This window comes from Syngnathus scovelli, chromosome 2 (assembly GCF_024217435.2).
Source record: "Syngnathus scovelli strain Florida chromosome 2, RoL_Ssco_1.2, whole genome shotgun sequence".
Lineage (NCBI taxonomy): Eukaryota > Metazoa > Chordata > Actinopteri > Syngnathiformes > Syngnathidae > Syngnathus > Syngnathus scovelli.
Window position 1 is genome coordinate 4,344,862 of NC_090848.1, and position 22,762 is coordinate 4,367,623.

Genomic DNA, 22,762 nt, shown 5'->3' on the forward strand with positions numbered 1-22,762 from the left:
TCAAACCACAACAGAAGGCATGAAAAACAAACTTCTCAGAATAGCAGTTTGGCTGCTTGTTCAAAGATTTGCGGGGAGATGTTTGATCTGGGTTCAACAATCTGCAGCGACCGTACATTCCGGCGGTACGACATGGTGGCGAGCAAAATCCGCTTCTACTCAGAGGTGCGACGTATGTATCTTCTCAATTCTACGGCCAGGTAGCTACGCTATGCTAACTGACTTTGATCACTCTGACGGACTGTCAGCAAGCGCTTGTGACTTTGCATTTCTACGGCATTCCGTGTCGCTAGCCAAAAGTTCACCGAGGGTTTCCCCTCTGTTACCAGTTAAACCGTTTTTTTTTTTTCCATCCAAATACCAATGTTCTTTTCAAGAGCAATCAGGAAATAGACTGAGCCATTGTTTTTCATTTAAAGTTCAGTTCGGAAGGTTTATGTAGGCCCTTGGCGTTAGATGGCGAGGTATCAAGCAGCGTGAGACAACAATGCTAGCAGACAATGGAGGGGGGGGGGTTAAAAAAAAATGAGACAGAACGCTGATGCCCATGATGACAATGTGACTGCATAATAAGCACCGGCAATTAGCTCGGCCCAGCCATTGGCAGATTGTAATTAATGCGCTGCCGGTCCACGGAATCAGTCAAGCTAATTTGGTTGTGGGTGGGGCAGCGGTGCAGATCAGATCCGAGGATAATTGCGGGTGACTTGGGTCGCTTGCAAGTCCGCAACTCGGGTCTCCTGAGGACGTTACGCAATTGTAAATTCCCCCTTCATCATCTAAACATGTGCCCCGCAGAGCTTGCTGGAGCTACAGAGGATAGTACAACAACCAACATTGGGCTCACTGGCTGGGTTTGGGCGGGGCGGGAAGGGGAGGGGCTAAAACCGCAGATGATCCTAATTTGGTGTGGTATGGAGTGCAGTTTAGATCAAACACAGCCATGTAAATGAGTCGAGGTTTTCAGAATTAGGTATCAGGGTGGGGCCGTATTTGTCCTTCTGTCTGTCCACACCCAGACTCCTCCTACTTTTACCTGACCTACTGCCCAAAAACTGCTAGGATCGGTTGTCCCTGAGAACTTAATGCCGAAACACATTTGCTCTTCAAGCATTCAAACTATTTCAATCGAGGAGACTAAAATCATATGCTTTGGTTTTCTCAAATTGCTACGCCGAAGGTTAGGTGGTGCCACCCGCAAGTACGTTTGACATTGTGGTGAGAAGGTCTTAAGTCGATGGAGAGTCTTGCCATTGATGGCACCTTGCTTCTAATTAGCAAAGTTGACCGTTGACGGTAACGAGACGAGCTGAAGGATCTCCTCTGTGCAACGTAATGACGCGTCATCACCACAAGACCGACGCCCTCCCTCGGCATCTCTGCGTGAACCAGGTAGCCTTTTGAAATCTAATTAAAAAAAGTCCTCCTCCATCCTTCGAGTAAATTATTCATCTCGTCTCTCATTTCCAACAGCGGTTTCAATCATATGACACCTTTTCGAGTTAAATTCACTTGAGACTTTAAAAGACATTATTGGATAACTGAAGACGTCTGCTGCTAAATTAGTGAAGTTTTTGAGGACACGTTGGTTCGTTGAAAAAAAAAAAAAAGTTCAACTCTTCCCCCATTGCCCAGAATGGATGCATGACATTTTTTAATGAAACCCTTCAAGTGATTTTCTGAAAAGGAGCTGTCATTTCAACAAATGAGTTCTAAATGAAGCTAGCTGAGACCAGCCTGCTGTGCGCGCTTTCTAATTAAACGGGACTTCTCGGAGCCATTTCTTCACACTGTAAATTACGAGAAACTAAAAGTAGACCCTTTTTTTTGCCGTTTTATGACTGGACATTTAAAAGGTCACGGTGGACTACATGCAACCTGTGCAGGTGCGGTTTAAAATTAAATTAAATTTTAAAAGGTGCGGTCAATTTAAAATAAAATATAAAAATAATTTTAAAAAAATGTTGTATTGTGCTATCATGCATGGCATTTTTTTAATGACGTTTAAGTGGTATTTATTATTTTTAAAAAGTGGAGCAAAACTATTTTGTGTGAGAGCCAGAAAGAAATTCAATGTTGCCTCCATAGAGAAGAGCGAAAGCTCAAGAACGTCAACTCAACCAATTGTCACCAAATACCTTGGTTAATTTGAGTTCTCTTTATGCATTTATCCCTAAACATATTTTTACCGCAGGTGTAAAAAAAAAAACTCTTTTCTAGCACATCAGGTTGCTGAGATCTTTCCATGTCTTGTTTTTAGGCTGGTCCTCTAAAATCTTGCCTTTACCATACTTTGTAACTTTTAGCTATGGCGGCTCCGAAAAAAGTTCCACCTGTTGCCGAGCCTAACCCTTAATTCAAAAATATGACTAAATACATTACTAGATGACCTCTTATTGTTATTAGATCACTAGAATAAAAACCTGATGAGCTGGAGAAAACACAAGGGTAGATTTGGAATCAGTGCAAAAAATGACAAGTGTAATTGCACCTGTGATTCAAAAAAAGATGTAGTCAAGTGTTATTTAATCCTGTCATTTTATTGTATTTTTTGAAACCAAACAAGCATATTACAAATGGTAGCCGCGGACTAACCAATGTCACTGAACCTTTCCGAGCCAAAATGTACCGTGTCCACGACCTCCCCCTCCCTCGCAGAGAAACCTGAGGCTGGCACGAAATGGACGGGCTGCCAAGCTCAGCACATGGCTCCTGAGTTGGGGACAACACAAGTGAGGTCCCTGCAGGGCCCTTCCGCTCTTACAAATCCGCACCACCGCCACACACACACACACACACGCACACACACGCTCTCCTCCTCAGGCAGAGGGGGGAGCACACAGTAGCCACCCCGGGAGAAATGAGACAACGGGGACTATGATTCCTCGGAGCGACTCTCCTCTTTCCACCTCGTCCTCCTCTTTGCCGCTGCGGGCCACGTCCTGCACATGTGATCGGGCGCAGGGTCTCATGCTGCATTAGCCATACACCTCGATGTCCTTGTGCACGTCGCTCAAAGCTATGTGCACTCATGTGACATCAAAAGTGGGACACAAGCGTCACACTCGCAGGCCGGCAGGATGGCGAGCAGTGCAGAATGGTACTTTTTTTTTTTGTAAACACAATCACACATCAGTGGTATCATCAGATATTATGTTCTGGAGATCAGTTGAAGTCCGAGCCAAGTGGTTGAATGCGGGTGTAGTGTCATGTGGTGTGTAGGGTTCTGTAACTGCAACCCAAAAAGTTGGGACATGGTGTAAGGTGGAAATGGAAAAAGATTTTTTTTTTTTTTTCAAATCCTTTTCAACTTGTATTCAGTTGAATGCAGAGACAAGATGGTGACGTGTTTTTATTTTTGATTATTTTATTTTTTAATTTTTTGTTGATTTATGTATTGATTTACCTATTTATTTGTTTATTATATAAAATATTATAAATATTCATAATATGAATATTTGTATAAATAATAATAATGTATATAATAATATATAAATATGCAACAAAAGATAATTGAGGATTAATCTTTTTATATTGTACATCGACATCCAGAAATGCCCCGAGCTTCTCCAAGCTCCATCTTATCTGGTATCAAAGTGAAAACGTTTGCTGTGGTCTGACGAAGCCACTTTTCAAATCATTTGGTTATACATGCCCTCCCTTTAGATGGAAACCAATCCGACCTTAAATATGATCTTTGTTTATCAACACAGACCACGGTCTATAAACAATGAGACTGCCATCACTACTTGATAATCAGCAGCCTGTTTGAGAGCAATGTGGCCATCTTTCTTGGTGACATCACCACCATTTGTCTTCTTTCATCTAAAACTTTCTCTCCCAACTCTTCCATCAGCGCAGTTTATAATGGAGGAGCTACCTGCCGTTTATTTCCGCCGCCTCCCCCCCTTACTGACACCCCCACAAAGATCTGCTGCTATCAGGAGGCCACATCATTATGAATTATCGTTTGTGGTCCAAGTAGAAAATTGTACTTTGTGGCCGGCTTTCTACCGTGATAAATCAACCCGTCGCTTCTCACATCTCGGAACCTCAAAGCTGCTGAGCTAGGGACATTAGCTCCAGCGACATCAACAAACCATTTACCTCACCCGCCTCCTCCAAAACTTCCTGCAGGTTGTTTGTTGTTGCTTTTCTGCCATTTATCAGCTACGGTTCTTTGCTCTTCTCTGATTAGTAGCGGGAGTCAAGAAAGGAAGAAGGCATCAGTTGCTATCTGATCACTGCTTGACTAGAAGGTGAAGAGACTCCATCCAACAGCTAAAGCAATCCTGCATGGCGGCCGCAACAAGATAAGAACCTTCACCAAGCTGAGAAGTTGCTGACTATTGCTCACAAAGAGAAGTCCAGCATGCGGTGAGATCATCGGGCGAAGTTTGGATGAGGAAAAAACAAATGGATGTTGTGGCACAATCTGGCCAGATGGAGAGAAAATGAGAAAAGGGAAGTGATGAACAGAAGATGAGGAGGAGCTAAGCACGGGATAGAAAGATGGTGATCACGGAGGGAGGGGCAGGCCAGGCATCTTTGTCGACGGTAATTAATTGGAACAAAAAAGCCGCTTCCTCCTCACCTGCTTCAAAAAAGATGGCCGCGGGTTATTGCCAGGCATTACCTTGATACGCTCGCTCGCCCGGCGAGTCACTTAGCTCTCGCGTCAAGTGCGTTCTGATCACCGGGCCGCCCTCCAACTTGCTCCGACTGATGAATATTAATCAGTTGGCAGACGGGTGCGCTGATCTGAGCTGTCTGCTGACTGCTTCCCAGCGTGGAGCCGCACCTAGCTCTAGGTGACTGTCTGCTTTGATTAGTGGCATATTAAGAGCTCTTTTTCTTGCTGCTGTGGCTCACACGGCCGGCCTCGTTCAAATTTTACATGTGGAAAGACCACGGGAAACAAATGTTTCCGTTATATAAATCTCAGCTAGGTTTGATCATTAGTTTCAAAGGTGAAACTGATGGAAGGAAAATTACTGCAAAAAAAAAATCCCATTGATACTCAGGCTGCTGTGGATAGGAAGGGAGAAGATTTCCTATTTATCGTCATTTTTTTATACCTTTATTTATCCAGGTAAGGCTGCTAACAGATTATCATTTGCAATGCCGGTGTGACATAAAAAAAAAAAAATCTCCATCAACCACTTTATTATATTATATTATATTATATTATATTATATTATATTATATTATATTATATTATATTTTTTTAAACGTACACACTCAAACCGAAGATATGTGACTCAACTGTTTGAACTCAAGTGAGCATCAATATTGGGTTCTGGAGAAGCTTTTCACAAAATACTTTCAACCCAACAATTACAACACGGGCCTCTGTTACTCAGCTAAGATCCAATCAGGTGTCAGATTACTTTCTGGGATAAGGCTGAGCTAGCATGGCTAGCGGCCACTACCTCATTTGTCTTGCTCCGAGGCAGTGTGGCGGGTTGACTGACCCTTGACCCCGCAGAACGGCACGGCATCCATCACACGCCGTTAGGTAATGTGGTTAACTGTCTGCTTCCTGACACAATCGGCGCTGCTTCGGGGAGTTGTGAGTCAATTTGTCTCCAGGTGGATGGGCCAAAGGGAATGATCTTTCATCCGGTTGCTTCTGATGAAGTCCTTACGAGGTGGTTTCAGGTGACAAAGGAACACGGTCCATCATTCAGCACTTGCTGACTGTCTGAGATGTTTCTTGTCTGCTGAGGGTTGTCGCCGCTGTTGCCTAATGTTAAATGATCTCTTTGAGGAGAGAAACAAAGGATTCAAGTGTTGAAGCATTCGAGCGACGTAGTGGTTAGCGCACCCGTCGTGATTTCCTTGGCTGGTCCAATCCTGAAATCCTGAAGACTCAAAATCGCCCTTAGCTGTGATTGAAAGCACCATTGCTTGTTTGTCCATGTGTAACTTGTGATTGGCTGATGACCAGTTTATGGTGCACTTGGCCTTCCTTCTTAAGTCACTTGGGATACGCTTGAGTTTAGCCGTAAAGCTAATCAGGATAAGCTAGATTGAATGATGTGAGCAGTCAGATGGCCCAGAGTCATTTATCCTTCCTTTTGAGGAAGGAAGTGATCTTTCCCAGGCTAATAAAAAAACAAAGAAAAAACTGAAAGTTTTTTTATTTTTTTTATTATTTTTTTTTAATTAATGTTTGATGGTAATTATTCACATCCACTAATTTTATTGAATTATTCTTCACTCACTCTTCAGCACCATGACTAAGTATTACTGGCGAGAAGACATTGTTGACAACATCGGGCAGCAGTCCTGAAAATTTAATCCACATGAAGCTGTCATTATTCCATATTGTAAAATTAATCAGTCATCATTCGGGCCAGGTACACTGATGGCCACCAAACTCTCCACTTGTAAATGTCGACACACCCTAATGGTCCTCCACAGAGTTGGGCAGATGGAAGGCGGCTTTCCGTTCACCGACTCGGCCAACTCATGCGTGGATTCGACACGGCACCCAGAGACCCTCTTTGTGTTCCGGGTTGACGCAACGACACCCCATTATCTGAGTTCCCCGACCACGGCAGATGTCAACAGCCGTCTTTTATGTCGTGATCGCTCGGCCGCATGGCGCCAAGGTGGCCGCGTGGCGCCAAGGTGGTGGCATACCTCTCATTGAGAGTAAACAGCTGATTTACGTCTCTTCCCAAAACCCAAATAATGTGTCGTGAGCAGATGTTGGAGTGGCTCTTAGGGGTCCTTATTGTCCATGGAGGGATGGGGTGGGGGGGGGGCTTTCATCATTAGACGTGGCTGTGTTTTTAAAAGGTGTTATTTTAGCGCTGTTAATAGCCGCAGGCTGGACCAAGAGTGCTGTCAGCAACACACAAGGGGAGAGAGCCAGCACCGTGGACCGAAGCTAATGGAGTCAAAACAACCTGGAGCTCCAAATTACCAAAAAAAAAAAAAACAGATCAAGGTTTAGAGCAAAAAACAAGGACTGGCATTCAACACTTGCGCAACACATCAACGAGAGGCGCTTTAATCCGCTCATTTGAATATTTAGCCTCCGACAACCTGAGCAGATTTTACGACCGCAGGGGGAAGAAATTGTGGCACATTTTCCCGACAAACCGAGTTAAGCGGACCTCAAGGAGGGCTTTTAGAAAACAAATGACAGTCTTTAACACAGGTGGATGTGAAAATCACTGCCTGCAAGTTGATGGTTCAGAGGCTAACGGCATGACAGGATGCATTAAGGTGCTTGCAGGAACCCAGATATAGCCCTGTCCAATTTTGCATGTCCCTTAAATAACCCTCTCTGCAAACATACCCCCCCCCCCACACACACACACACACACACACACACATGCACTTGTGTGTACATGTGAGTGTGAGGAAGCAGATGTTTGTACGAGCACGGCAGCCTGGCAGAGGGAGGCCAGCAGCAGATGCCTGTACTGGTGCCAAGGTTCAAGATTGTACAGACGTTAAATGTTCCAAGTGTAAAAATTGCCCTCAGTGTGCCATAGGTGCATCCCCCCATCCCCCCCCCCCCCACACACACACACACATCAGCCCCGTCCACTTAACCCTACCCTTCTGTTTCACCATCGTTCTTACCATTTTTTACCCCCATCAATTTGTTGAATTATTTACTCATTCCTTTACTTGCTTGACTACTTAATGACCTTCCCGCAGGCTTGGTGCCGTTGTGTTGATATCGCATGATTGCAATTTATGTCTTGATACTAATTGGCGCCATGGCAACCATGGACCTTGTCAGTCGCTTTTATCACGTGATCCCCCAAATTGTGTGAGCCATCATTGTTTCGTCATCGTCATCGCATGTGGCCCAAATGATGAATAAATAAATAGATAAATAAATAAATAAATAAATAGGAAAAAATAGACTAATAAATAAAAATAAATAAATAAAATAAATAAATAGAATAATGCATAAAAATAAATAGATAAAAATAAAATAAATAAATAAATAAGAAGCATACACTTGACCAAATGACGAATGAATAAATAAATAAATACAATAATAAATCAAAATAAATAAAATAAATAAATAAAATAAATAAATAGAATAATGCATAAAAATAAATAGATAAAATAAAATAAATAAATAAATAAGAAGCATACACTTGACCAAATGATGAATGAATAAATAAATAAATAGAATAATAAATCAAAATAAATAAAATAAATAAATAGGAAAAAATAGAATAATGCATAAAAATAAATAGATAAAAATAAATTAAATAAATAAATAAATAAATAAATAAATAAATAAATAAATAAATAAATAAGTAAGAAGCATACACTTGCTATTGCTTTCTTTGTCATGTGTGGACTCTCTCACATTACAAAAATCAGTCGGTAGACTAGACAAAACGGAAGTCTGACAAACCTCAAATGAAATTATAATCCTAACTGGCATCATTTCCCAACGTGGAAGTACTAACTCTTCACATTCTCACACTCAGCATGTGACTTATTATTTCCTCCTCCCGTGGGTCTCCTGTTCAAGGTCACTGAAAGCTTCGTCTGTGTAAATCTTTTGTTATGAACATACAGTCAGTAAATCCACGGAGTATTAACGGCGCGCACCTTCATTAGGAGGCGTGAGGTGGAGGAGGTAGCCCCACGCTTGTGTGACAATGAAGATCCTTCACTTCCTGCTCTGCGCGTCTCCTGACGGCTACCCGCGTTCGCTACTTTGGCTCGGCTTTGGTACGGCTTACATTATGAACATCGTCATCATCATCACCCTCGGGAAATGGCAGTGATCAAATTCCACTCTAATTAAAATGAACCTGTGCTGTTTAATATGTGCAGAACGATGCTGATTGCACAAGCGGGCCCCTCCTTTTGTCGGCCACGGAACATTCAACATTTGTGTTTCGGAAGCCCTTCCGCTATTCTTCCTGAGCAGCTCAACATTCTGACACATAATTTAAGCAAGTTACGAGCCAGACCGCCTCATCTCTGTCAAACATAATAAAGCAGGAGGTTGACGAACGCCATCGGTGACTTACATCACAATTTGTCTGTTCCTCAAATGACTCTAATTAGGCTGCTTGTGTTTCAGAACCAGGTTTAAAAAACAGCCCAAAGTCAAATTCATCTCACCGTGAGATGTCGAGGCAGGTCGCGTGTGTTCTTCGTGTGTTTATGGTATCAACATTGTCGAGGTTCTCCAGAGCTGTCACCCTTCACGTTCACCTATAGATGCTCGAAGGAGCAGGTAGCTTGCACACCACTGCACAAACACGGCGCTCCGGCCCCGCCCCCCACCTTCCTCACTTTTATTTGACATTTTATTTGGCTGTGACAAATGAGCAGCAGTTGGATTATAACATAATTTGTCTCTTCTTTATTACCGGCACAAAGGAGGCCATTCATTAATTATTCTGCCGTTGCCGCTCACCGCTAACTGGAAAGGTCCCTCTTTGGACAGATGGCGAGGACAATGTTATTTGTATCAATCAGTCCCAAATTTTCAACGAGGATTACCATTCCTTGGACCTTGATTTATTTCTCTGCAACTCATCCCATTCACAGCCTCACTGGGGCACTTAGACTGAAGGATTGAAAGCTGAATTACACGAAAGAGAGAAGAGCGCAAACAGTTGCCTAAGGAGGCCTAAAGCTGAATTTACTCTGCAGCTCCAAGTGCCCCGTTGTGATTTAATGCCAATATTCAGTATTTTCAGATATTTTCAGATATTCAGTACGAGGCAGTAGCACACAAATAACACAAGCGTCATAACCAGACAGCGACAAAATATAGGTAATCAATAATGAATGCAAAATAGAAATGTTTCATAGTGTTTACATTGGAAGCAATTCGATTTGTATCTGATTTTGTATCTGATCCCAATCAAAGGTTAATTAATGGCTTTCAAGTGTTTTTTTTTTTTACTTTCGCATATTTCAACTGTGACACCTATGAGCAAAAAGTATAATTGTGTAAAGCCAGCCTAAATTGCCTATTAGATAACCTACCACTAAATAAATAAATAAAATAAAAATAAATAAAAAAGCATTTTGGGCAGATGTGTACTTTGGTTTTAGTTCTCTTCAGCAAACTTTTTGTTTTTTATGTTCTCAAGTGGTGTTGTCCAAATTCAAAAACTCAGATATCCGAGGCCATATGTCAACTTACTGCGCTCACCCCAGATCGCCCTTTTGAATGACCCTTGAGCCAGAGAATCGAGTTTAAGTTGCAGCTTCTTCCCCAAGAGAAGCATTTGTTGACGCTATTCGTGCGCCCGCCTTGTCTCGGCTGCACTTTGTAGCAGTTTGTAGGTTCACAAGCTGCTCAACAAGCTTCTTGCTTGTTGTCAGAAACAGTCAGCTCTGCCTCTGACTCCGCCTCTAACAAGCCATCATTACCCCCCCCCACACACACACACACACACACACAAACCAGTCCCAGAGCGCCACTCGGCAGCCCAGGCATCATAATTTAAGCGCCTACATTGAAAGAGAATATATTGTGATGAACGGCATTTATGGAGGAATTAGTTTTATGCAAAGGAGCGGAGATGAAAGCAGGTATCTTTATAAATTATGAATCATGTTCTTGCAACTTCCCAGATCTGATGAAGGGGAGTGCACCTCCCCTCTTCATTAAAAGAGGAGGAAGATGGCTCATCAGGTAGCAGTCAAGAGAGCCAAGCAGTGAGAGGTGTAAAGCGCCGGCGCAGACGCAAGGACAGGAGACATGAAAAAAAATCACCATTTCTCCTCCAAATGTTTGCCCGTCGACTAAAACAATCTCCCCGACGGCCCTGGGCTGGGCGCGAGAACGGCCAGGCGCTACAGAAGCGCGCATAAAAAGTCAATTCATCAAGACGAGCATAATTTGCTCAGAACAGAAAGCGCCACAAAAGGGGGCGAGCTTGTCAGCAAGACAGGTGGCGGGAGATCTCGCTCTGATACTGAGCGATATGAATAATAGATTCCGCTAAATGTACGCCAGGACCCAGGCTGTAAACACAGCTGCCTCCTTTCCCTTCCAACAGAACAGCTTGGCTGGATGAGAAGCCCGAGCTCTCTGCCTCCACCTGAGGACCAAGAGGGGGGAGGCTGTGAGGGGAGGGGGGGGTGCTGGCGAGGAGAGGCGGAGGGGGTGATTAACTAATCAAATGCACAGGCTAAACAGGAGACAGACAAAGGAGGAAGGTGCAAAGCGGCGACAGCATGTGTCGTTACTGCGGCAGGTAACAAGGAAGACACAAGCTCATATTTGCAGAGAAGGGCTTGTTGCTTCAAAACTCTTCTGCTGTTCAGGGGATTGTAATTAAGTATTTTTCCCCCGTCGTCTTTGTTGTTGTTGTTACTCAGTCAAACGCTCTAAATAATGCAAAAGCCACCAATGGCATTTGTTTTGGACGTGGCGGCGAGGGCGGTTACTTATGAATTCTCACATGATTCTCGCCGGTTACTCACGGAGGGCCGCGCTGCTGATGTCATCTTCCTCGCCAAACCGACGCCCACTTTACACCTCTATGAGTCCCCGGATGAAATTTGTCCTGCCCGAGGTAATTAATTCTTCAATTAAAATGTTGTTAAATATTTTTAATGAGTAATTGTCACTGGGGACTGGAGTAAAAAAAAATACAAATCTGGAACTTCTGCCGATGTCTTCTCTGACCCACTTTTTTTAATTTTTATGAATTAAGAAAAATCGAACGCAAAGCGTCCTGTGCTCCTCCTCTCGGGTGACTCCTCCCTAATTAGGACACAAGACGGCGCGTGGCATCCTGTGACATCACACAACCCAATCCACTTAACCTTATTTTTTGCAAAAATAAATCTTTCTCAACAAACGTACTGAAACATTCATTCTTTGGAATGATATGTCCAAAGATTTTGGTCCATTATAAATTTATTTTTAAATAAATGAATACAAATAAATACATTAATTTTTCCTATATTTATTTTCCCACACATCCACATATACAGTACGATAAAACTATTTTTACTGGTATAGAACTCGGGAGTTGGTATAGTGAAGTCGTTCTTAGTTCTCAGTCCGGTGATGTTTTTTTTGTGCATCCACTAAAGGCAATGGCTAATCATGACACTAGTTCAGGGAGCCTCAGTTCATTACAGCTCTGCACTCTTGTTCTCTCAATTAGTCTGTTGAACACACTGTTTGCTTAATTGCCCCAAAACCACCCCCCAGGTCCTCCCTCAACGGTGGCCCATTAAAGAAGGGCCATCAGAACAATGATACCTCACTGGTGTACGTTAAGTGAGCGATGATGGATGAGAATGGGCCTCGGTGTCAAAGAGCTCTTTTACTGCAGATTGATGCAGTGGGCACGCACGGCAATCGCCAAAGCCGAGTGTCCTACTTCTACCTCTATATCCGGGGAGGAGGGCTATCCAAATAAGCTCATTAGCACAATTAGCGCTCGATTCCTGCCGATGGACCTCTGAAGCTCAAGTATGACTGACAAAAAAGACAAGATGCAGTGGTTAAACAAAATGGGGGTGAAAAAATGATGTGACCTTTGACTTATTGTGCTGCCAACCACATACGAAATATTTTTTAAATGTAAATTGCTGCGCTTTTCTAAACAAAGAGCTTGCTTTCCCCCGCACGGCACACCGCCGCCACTGCAGCCATTAAGGTACAGCGCAAAGACACACAAAGCCTCTAACGTCGTCTTCTTAATTATATATAGACGCCATTATATTCCCCAGATGAGCTGGTATATTTAAAGAAAGCAAGGTCCTTCCAACACTTTGCCTCTTAGGAATCTCATACTTAACAGGAGATGTGCTCTTAAGGGAGCCTCCTCTGGGCACGGGCGAGCCAATCAGCCGGCGCGACGGCGTGGTGAACAAGCTCCAACTCATTACGTACGTTTGAGTTCTGCAGGCATGTGTCTCTGCAGAGAAGAATTTTAAAATTGGGGATTTTTATTTGAAATACAAAGTGGATTATCTTTGCGTAATTTCACATAGCATCATGGCTAGCCTGCTAAGCTAACAACCCCGGTAAAATTGGGGATTTTTATTTGACATACAAAGTGGATTATATTTCCGTGATTTCACATAGCATCATGGCTACCCTGCTAAGCTAACAACTCTGGTAAAATTGGGGATTTTTATTTGAAATACAAAGTGTTATCACATAGCATCATGGCTAGCCTGCCAAGCTAACAACTCTGCGAGGTTAATCTGTCGCAAATTCGAGCTTCTCTTGTCGGCTTTTGAGAGGTTCCAAAGTTCCGTCTACAAGCTCATTGACTGAAGTAAAAAACTAAATCAACAATTTGTCCTTAGCAATCCAGAAGGGCTCTCTCGGCTCCGACTGTAATTAGCCTCACTGTGCATCTTGGTGCTGCGTTAGCGGCCTCTTCCAGTGACAGGTAATAATGCACACGGCTTAATTGCAAATGAATGCGCACACCCCATTTCCATTAGGCATAAATAATTTGGCCACTTGGGTATGTGCCTTCCAAATTACTTATTCTTTTTGTGTCTCAAATTACCTATTCTTTCTGATGTTGAGTTTAGTTGATTAGCGAGCTGCGCGCCACTCGCCACTGGCTTACTTCAGGTTTCCACGCAACAGTCGTGTTTGCGTTTGTTTGTTCATGCGGGGTTACGCCGAAACGATTCCCATCTCACCTTCCTTGTGAAAGATGAATATTCAGTTGCGCACACACACATGCGAAACATGCATCTTATCACCTTCATGAAATATTGATTTTTTTTCCCACCAACTGTAAAGAAAATCATTTCTTGTCAGAATGGGATTATACTAGTAGGAAGTCAGTAGGTCAATTTTATTTTTATAGCGCTTTCCACAGTGAAGTGTTTTGCATTTTATATTCCAACTGCAAGAAACATTGTTCACATTTTGCACAGAAAAAATATAAACACGCTGCACCATGACGGAGATGCAAGATTCAAAGTGCCTAAACTGAGTGTCAGTGCTTGAATTCCCCAAATGAGATCGGACAGTGGCCGAAGCTCCACTTTAGCCTGGCGCCAAGTGGACGTCCGCTCGTCCTTCCCAGGTTGCAATGGGCCTAATTAAAATGTCCTTGCGGATTATCACCGCTTAGCTCGCGTATCTTGGAAAACAACTGCAGGACTTGGGCCGCCAGCAGCCAAATATAGGCAAGATGCGCCCGGTCGTTAGCCTGGTCAGATGGTCCCGGTCCGACATGAGAGCAAAAAAAAGTGGGGCAGCAGCAGAGCCTCCCTGGTGGACGCTGGACAGCAGCATGCGTGCACACAGGCGCAGATGGCCGGCGCCCTTTCCAGGGTTCGGTGAGCAAAGCCACACAATGATAGCATTTATTTAGTGGACATATTATTATTATTATTATTACACATTTTACATTACTCAGCTTAACCATTTTATTGTGTTCATTCAAAGACCTGATGAAGTGAATTGAGGAGCTTCACCACAGTCTAAAAGAAAAAAAACTTTGACAATTTCATGACCACCATTTTTCTCACAGTAACACACAGCGGTAGATGTCAAATCCAAGTCAAGTCGAGTCAAGTCAAGTCAAGTTTATTTGTATAGCCCTAAATCACAAACAGTCTCAAAGGGCTTCACATAGCCAAAAATGGACAATTATTCTCAAAGCATCCCCTGATCTTAAGCTCGCAAAAATCCATTTTAAATTTCCTAAATGTCAAAAGAGGTCAAATTCGACCTGCACTGCACGTAAGGGTTAAACCGTACACGGCCTGTAATTTGCAGGCATAACATTTCAGTAACGTTTGGGAGCATATGAAAGTCATGTAAACATATACGGTATGTGTGATGAAAACATGAGAAGCCTGTCATTAAAATGACGAAAGCTATATTTGAAATAAAAAGCAAGGGCTCTGTGCTGCAACATGCCGCCATCAATCATTCATCAGCCAATGTGGGCGATGAAACAGAGCTAAATTATTGATGAGAACATATTGCCTTCCATGAACCTTTTTTAACCTAATTTCAGCGATGATTTCTGGCCGCGTGCGGAAAATACTTTTCTTCCCGCCCCGTCACACGCGCGCTCAGCTGCAGTACGGACACGAGAAGCGGCAAGACGCGATGGCGACGGCGTGTCAGGGAAGGCTCGCCGGCGGCCAGCCGGCCACGTGGTGCGGTGGGAGCATCTGCCAATGGCTTGGAGGGGCAAATCAGGAGCTCCCATGGCACCGTAGCTATGCCAGAAATCGGTGGTTTGGTGCCAGCGGGTCAGGGGGACTTTGAACGTCATCAGATAAACGGGTCGGCGCTATACAAACCTTCCTGAGAAGGAACCACATGGAAACATTTTACCATGGTTTTGTTTTACACCAGGGGTTGCTAAGCTATATAAATCATTTGATATGGCCTAGCTAACAAAATATTAGTTGCTTGATGGATTAGTTTGAAGGAAAAGTGTGGGAAAACCCTGTTTTGGATTTCGAGGTCATTTCGAGTAAGCGGCAACACGAATGTGAACACGGAACAAAGTAAAGTTTCTTCGGTTGACCTCGCCACAAAGTCGTGGTCAATTTTCGGCAATAAAAAGTCCTCTTGAAGCCACTCGACAGAAAATCCATTTAAGGGCAGAGTGCGACACCACGGTCACACTTATCCAAATTCCAGAGCAGCGCCTCCTCCCAGCTGGTTATCTACAGTGGGCTCACAGAAACCGGGAAGGGGCGGAGGGCTCCATTTGACCACAGGGGAGGCCTGTCAATGGCCCAGATAGTTCTGCTTATTTCTGCTGTGCTTTTCCATATTCAGCAGCAACTGCAATATGGACCAGGGTTGGAGGGAGGGGGAGGGCATAGAGGCCTTCTTTGTTCTTCTTCACCGGGCCAGAGGTTCTCCCAGGGAGAGGCGCCTTGAAGTAGAGCGAGGCGTTAGGTATATTTGAAATGGGGCGTAAACAGGATTAGCCTTATCGGGCACACTTGAGAGGGAACACAGTGTACGCTTTTGAAGATGCGGGATGCGCACGAGGAATCGCAAAATGAAACACAAATAAGTCAAACAAATAGGGCGGCCGCGACGGCGGCCATATTGCAGCGCTCGGACTGCGCTGTTAATCAGCGGTTCTCTTCAAGGCGGTCGGAGGAGGGAGGTGATAAGGAGGGACGCGCTCCATGGCACTGAACACCGAGAGAGCGGGAGAGAGAGCGTGTGCTTCCCCCCGTGGCGCACTGAAGAATGACGGTGATTTTCTGAAAGTTGTTTCTCGCATGTTTCTGAATATCTGATATTGATTATTTTCAGAAGCCCAGCCCTCTTCAGCACCCCCACCCCACCCTCCTCGCACTACGGCGAATGGTGCTAATTTCAAAAAGCTCATCTCCTTCACATACAGTTCAGGAAGTTGATTTATAGACACCGCTCTCAGAGTTAATTGCAGTGCACGACTCAGTCGGGCAAGGGAGGGGAGGGGGTGAGGGGGGGAAGGCTTGCTGAATTGACACCCGGCACAAACAAACAAACAAAAATATTCATACTTCCTGCATTTATTTATCAATGTTTTAGATTGCGCTCTGCCTCCTAAATTCAATAAGAAACAACGTCACTTTATTCCTAGGCTGCCAACAAATCCTGTCTTGGAGGAAATGGAAACGTATATATGCTGTAAGCGCCCATTATGCACACATTCATCTTAATTATTTGGACATAAAACGCTTTAGTAATGATTTGCACAAGACGCTCGTCAAGTTTGTCAAAAAACACTCATACAGCCAGCGGCGGTGCTATCTGTGTGTGTGTGCGTGTGTGTCTGTGTGTGTGTGTGTTGATTGTCATGCATGCCACCATTTGCATTAGCAGCAGCTTAGCAACAATTTTTTTCTTTGTGTTGCTTACACTAAGACGAGTCCACAACACCTGTCGGTATTTGTGGAGTTTGGTCGGTGCATAAAACAGATCAGAAGAACCATGACAAAATAAAGAAATAAATAAATCGACCAGCGCTGCTATACTCTCGCTGGGAGATAAAAAGCTTTTTATTCGGGCATGAGATCATCAAAATCTTGTCTAACTGTGAGATTTTCTCAGCAGCGTGAAAACACAAGCGGTCAGATGTTTTAAAAGATTAAAACCATCAACAACAACGACAGCAATGACTTCAACCAGCCCTGCAGTCACAGGACACGTGGAGGTCATAAGTGGAGATTGATGACGACTTTGTCCATTTTTTTTTTTTTTTCTCTTAATTGTTGCAGTTAAGAAATACTGTGAATTCCATCTGCGGTGTTGAAATTTGATTACAATTATTGTCGGTAACGGATGATTTGCCTTTCAGCGGCCTTTTGTGGCATTTTAAAGGTTCAATTTCTGATAACATCGAAGACTAAAAAAAAAATAACGACTTAGTCGCACGTCATAGGGCGTCTGCGGCTAAGCCCGTCTCGCGCCGCAGCGGGCGCCGGTCGGCCCAGCTTGCAGACGAGCTTTGAACGGGCGCAAACATGCAAGGAGTCTTGCTTTTGGCTGCCGTCCAAACTTCATCTTGCGTCTTCGGGGAGAACAAGAGGAGAAATGGAACAACTGGTTTTAATGAAACAATTACAAGACACTAATTATTATGTTAATGTTTTGCCGCTATCATCAGGCGCCGCTAACAGCCTCGTGCACCTCCAGCTTCACTGCCAGCTGAGTGTGTGTGTATGTGTGTGTGTGTGCCGTCAGCAAGGTGGCGGCGATGGACGCCGCTACAGCAGGACTGCACATTGGGGGAAACGTGAAAAGAGCCACAAAGCGCTGAGTGTTGTCACAGAATGTCAGGTACATTAATTCCCATAATGCTCAGCACAAATAAATTAGCGGCGCATTGCCAGTGATTCAAAGCCGCCCGCGGCCTGTGTGTGCTCAAGCCTGCAGGCAAAAATAAACAAACCCAAATCTGGATTCAAACAAACAACAGGTTTCAGGTGTGAAAGATTGTTTTTGTTTATCGCAGTCGAATTATGAAGCGTATAAAACGTTTGTGGTGATAATTCAGCCATGCTAATGGTTCATTTGTGATGTTTGGCAACGACGTGACATCATCATGAGTAGATTTCCTCAAGAAATGATGAGCTCAAGGAGCGAGCTTCTCATTCCAAAGACGTTTCAACTTCCTCCTGCCTGGTTCCTCTGTCGATCTTCTCTTGTCTTCCGTGTAATTTCTGATGGAAGGTGTTAGCATGTAGCATGTTAGCAAGTAAACAAAAGAGCGAGAACCCAGGAAGTTGCAAATAAAGATTTATTTCAGAGAACACTAATGTTATAAAAACAAGACTTAGAGCTTTAGATTTTGTTTATTAGTTTCCAAACAACAACCTGGTCTAACAATTTGAGGAAAATGATGACTGGGGTAAACAACCGAGTCCACGCTAAAGTCACACTTGGCTCGGCACTCAGCCATCAGGTCTCAGCCGCCAGGTTCCGACCGGCTCTCGGTGGGACTACCTGCCTGAATGACGGCTCAATGGCGGTGGGAAAAAAGTGGCCGACTGGCGGCTCAAAGAGGTGATTCATAAACGCCGGTCACGAGGTCTTGGCTGGCACTCTTTGATTGAAACCTGTTTGGCGCTAACGGCTAATTTCATGACATGGTGTCGGTGCACACTGAGCCACTCCCAAAGAAGCGCTTTGAACTCTCGGGGGCCCCCAACAATGACACGAATCGGTCTCGGGGGTTGACGGGAGTATGAAGGCTTTGCAAGAGGCCAAAGGGGTTTTCATAACGCTGTCAAATATTTGGACGCATCCCACGGACGACGGGGCAGCTCCTTCCTGGGCCTTGTCGCCTTTCAACCAGGGAACAATTCACTTGAGCATCAAGTCGGCGGGCTCCCTGCAAAAGCTTTTATTAGGAGCCACAGCATGCTGTCACAGCTGTTCCGCTTGGGTTCTTCCCATGGACACCAGGGGATCACAGGAAGCTCTTCTGAGTTATGGGCCGTCACAGGTTCTTCCGTTCTCTCTCCTCCCAAACTTGGCTCTGACTGAGCTGAGAATTCATGATATGAAAATTTTGGGTTGATTCATTTTTTTGCAGCACACGGAACTTCGCGCAGTGTTTTCCAATGAGTTGTCTGCGGTATGAATATTCATGCTAAATTAGCCTAGCACTTAGCAGCTAATAGCGGGTATGTCTTCAGCGCGGTAATAAGCCTGAGAGGAGATGAAAGAATCCGCGAGCATTCCCTCGTCTGCGGCCTTCTCGGCAGACACAATAGACGACCAGCCGCTCAATTAGTCAGCCATCTTGGAGTGACTGTTGGACAGCTCGAGCTAATTGTTAATCCTGCTTATGAGCGCCGGTCGTGGCAATTCATCATGTAACAAAAGGGCTCTTGGTGAGGCAGCCACTGCCACCACCGATGTGTACCGGTAACAAATATTTAATCTTCATTTGCGGCACCTTAGCGGCTGCCGCGGCTCTCCCGGATGTTAACTCGGGTGTGTGTGTGAGATCTGGCTAATGTAAATGCGGCCCCGCTTGAGCGAGTTCCAGGGGTCAAGTGCCATTCATCACAAGACATGGTCATTTTCTCCTCGACATGCGCGGCAGCTGCCGAGGAGGACGGAGAAAAGGAGGTATTCTTTGAGGCGGCCAGTACAATACCGGCTTCATACGGGAGGCGGCGGGGGTGGAAGAGGAACACAAGGTGCCACTGTGTCGGCATTCAAATTTCCAGGCCGAGCGCCGATGCCGTTCACCTCCGCAACCCCACCTCGAGTCATAAGACGAGCAACATTCCTGGGAACGGGAAGTGACACAAAGACCCACCGTGTTCCAGCGTTTTGTCACACTGACTCATTAGGCTACGACCCATAAGTGCTATTTTTTTTTTCTTCCCCCTCGGTGTGTCCTAGCAATGATTAATATCTACGCTGGAGCTCCGTGGAGAATGACCGCGCTAGCAAACAAGCGCGTCTCTTGTTCACAGACAAGAGGAATTCAAAGCTCCCAGGCAATAGAAGCTCATAAAGGCCAAATTGGATAATTTGAGGAAAATGGACAAAGGTCACGTCTCATCTCCATCCATTTTTCGGCCTTAACGATGCTCGTGTAAGTCATTTGATTAGAAGAATGAAGAGTTGCTTCTGACTTGAGCTTCTGAAGTGGTCTCCTATGTTCAGGTGCGTGTCACGTCATCATGCAGTAACCCTGCAGGTAGTTGAGGCAGGTTAGCAAAGGTCAACTGAGGATGGTCAGCAACTCGTGTTTGAAACCAGGAGCTTGTTTCTTTGTGGATATTTGACTTTGCCTGGAGGTACTACGTGCCATTTGTGAGCAGCGGCAGACACTGGGGCCTTTTGTCTGGACAATGATGGCAACTATCGGAAATTTCCCCCCATCACATGATTGAACGAGGCCTGTGTTTCAGTCTCGGGCCGGCGTTGTTCCGTTCCGCTCTATTCACAGTCTACAACAACGAAGGGGGAAACCCAGAGATGCAGGCCTGCTTTTACTCATGCGGCACGACAACAAACTCCGAAGGATTCATTTAACTCGTCATTACATGGCTTTTACTCGGACACAGCGCCGATTCAGTCTGCTCTCATATTTAAAAATTGGCCATGGTGATCCACTTAAAGTGATTTTTACGACTGTACCTCGGCAGAAGATTTCTTCCTGACAAATCTTATTACGCTCAGAGCTGTCTGTGAGAGTCTTTTGTCTTTTAAACTGGCTTAAGGTCAAATTGGGGGAACTCAAGAAAGAAGACCCCGAAGATGAGGTCACAAGATTTTGGAAGAAACAACAATGCAATGTGGGAATAAAAAAATAAGATAAAATAGTGGAAGAAAAGAAACGTTGACGTCAGACGAGTCGTACAAATGAACAAATCTTTTGTCCTCCTTAATTCAGTCACTGCCAGCTCAGTTCAAATTTATCTTTGACGTCTATAGCCGTCACGACCAGGCCAGTTCAGATGGATTTTTGACGCCTATAGCCGTCAACGGCGGCGAATGAGTTAAAGACCTCGACTCGACTTGTGACTGGGAAAATCCCAAGTCTTGTTTACAAGCACTTCTATTATGTTTCCTGTTCCAGATCACATTTTCAAATGAGTCTGATCACTTTAGCACAATTTGCATCAAATCATCAAATCTCGATTTGGTCAAGTATGATAAAGTCCCTTTTATAAAATGATGAGTTTGCAAAGATTTCAATCTACCAGAAATTGCTTGCCATCTCAAGTATTGTTTTGTTTATAACTTTTCTCTCCGACAGAGTTCACATCGGGCCAAACAACAACAAAAACCCGATGTCAATTCAAACAGCAATTTCAGATTTAAAGTTTCTTTTCTGGTGTTATTTGCCCTGCTTGACTTCATGCAAATTTCCACAACTAATGTTTACAGCAAGGAGGCGCTGTCAGAGCGGATAAAGGAAGGTTACCTGGTGGCTGATAGCTTTCCACCAACAGATTTATCCACACTGATGTTTTGATGTCACCACCGCATCCTCCGGGCGCTAGCTCCGCTCTCGTAACCAATTGCACCCCAATCAAATCTTTGAAGTAGTCATGTACGCATAAGCGCCGTCTACCTTAATGCTAATAATTAGCGAGTGAAGACGCAGCTCACTGGGATCGCTTCCTCGGGGCTAAACTTGCTTTTCCTGCTTTGATCATCACATTAATTAAAGCTGGCTGCCTTGACAGGGCGTGGCTGAAAAGCAGGTAGGTGTCAGAAGCACCTCGCCCGTCGCAGACACCGGCACCTGGTGCGTGAGCATGCCGGCTGTCAGCGGCCATGCCTTAAGAGTCAGACCACGCTGCTGCTAATTCAAACTGATGTCCCACAAGGGGAGGGGAACGACTCAATCCCAAGATACCCCGATTCGCTCTTCTGGAGGCGGGCGAGGCTTCGGCTTTGCAGCATCTTTGGCCAGAGGAGCAGAGAAGTCATGTTGTCAGACCTCAGTGTCAGCTCGCGTCATCACTCGCGCCTGGGGCAAAAATTAGAAGTGTGTTCCAAGAGATGTGTCAAAAGTGTTCTCGGTCCACATCACAGCAGGGGAAGCATGTGAGGAGGACCCCAACCAAAGTCAAATGCCACAGGGAGTCAGGGGAGAAGCTCACCTATCATTTATTTACATCAAAATGGCTGCCAAGGATGAATAATTACACAAGCGCACATTCATGCGTCAGCCTGCCGTGTAATTATTCATGTCGGACTTGTTTCGGAGGTCAACACGAGATTTTCATGGCCTCAAAGGTAACCTTGGCCTTGGGTCAAGTCCTAGTAGAAATGGCGAACGTTAAACTCCATCTACCCCTTCGTCCGTCCGTCCATCCGTATGTCCTTCTATCCATCCATCTGTCCATCCATCCATCTTTTACTGCTAATCTTGTGTAGTCTTTATAACTGCCGAAGTCGAAGCAGTTGTGTCTTTCGCCGCTGGGCGGAGCGGTTGCAGTTCTAATAAAGGTTCAAATTTCACATGGTACGCAAATAATTTTTGAGTGAATTTATTTTTATTTCTTGTTATTTGTAAATAGTTTGTAGAAGTGTTTTGTTAATATTAAGTTACAATCGACACTGAAAGTAAATCCAACTTCGAGAGCACTTCCTGTTTCCGGGAAGGAAGTGGTAAAGTGACGTCATCCAACAGCGCAATAGTTAATGGCTGACCCAGGACGCGTCAACGTGAAGTTAAAAAGTTAAAACAGTTTAAGTACCCGGTTGTTCAGGCCAAAGTGGTATGTATGTTTTCCTTTGTATTTGATGTGTATGTTTTGTAAATCTAAGTTTATATGTGTGTTGTCTCACCAGTTCTACGGTGTG

General features: G+C 44.5%; 1 long non-coding RNA gene across 5 annotated transcripts in view; it reads left to right on the forward strand.

Moving 5' to 3' along the window:
* Positions 1–11,942: 11,942 nt before the first annotated feature.
* Positions 11,943–22,762, forward strand: part of LOC125988305 (uncharacterized) — a 39,974-nt gene continuing 29,154 nt past the window's right edge. For 3 of the 5 annotated variants that reach the window (XR_007488270.2, XR_007488272.2, XR_007488275.2), the window contains exon 1: positions 11,943–22,677. This is a non-coding gene — a long non-coding RNA (uncharacterized lncRNA). The remainder of the gene's footprint in view (positions 22,678–22,762) is intronic. The other 2 variants (XR_007488274.2, XR_007488271.2) reach the window with 2 other exon arrangements.